The following is a 644-nucleotide window of genomic DNA, read 5'->3' on the forward strand; positions in this document are numbered from 1 at the left end:
ACATCCATCTTGCAGTGGAATCATTGTGCTCTTTAATGAAATCACATTAAAAGAAGATCTAGCTAGTATTTCTGAGTTGGAACACATATTTGTGCCTACCTTTGTGTCCCTCCACTTTATGTATTCATGGCGCATAATGGAGTTGCTTTACCTGCATGTATTTGAGCACAACTTGTGTATTGTCTTCATTATTCCAATCAAGACTTCATCAACAAATGCATCCATGATCTAACTTTCTTTCTTTCATCAACTTTATCTCCACAACCCATGCAAAATAACACAAATCACATAGCATAAGCGATAAAATCGATAAAAGTGATACTCCAGTATAAGAAGAATGCTTCCTTATTATTTATACACAACACTATCGATTTGTGTTGCACTCTCCATTGCATGGATGTTTAAGATCCTCGATTGGGCAGAAGCGTTGTAGTCCTTTTGGGATGATGATCGATGCTAACACAATTGTGTTACTTAATTTGACATGATCGTGTCGCGTTAAGTCTCTCTCTTCTGCCCAATACTGGTTCTCACATTGACACGGTGTTTGGGACTACATTCTGATTGTGTCCGACTGAATTATCATCTTTACCTTTGAATTGTTTCACTTTTCTTTACCAATAGTGAGAAGAACGCATTGGCCC

Source organism: Dioscorea cayenensis, unplaced genomic scaffold (genome assembly GCF_009730915.1).
Source record: "Dioscorea cayenensis subsp. rotundata cultivar TDr96_F1 unplaced genomic scaffold, TDr96_F1_v2_PseudoChromosome.rev07_lg8_w22 25.fasta BLBR01000786.1, whole genome shotgun sequence".
NCBI lineage: Eukaryota > Viridiplantae > Streptophyta > Magnoliopsida > Dioscoreales > Dioscoreaceae > Dioscorea > Dioscorea cayenensis.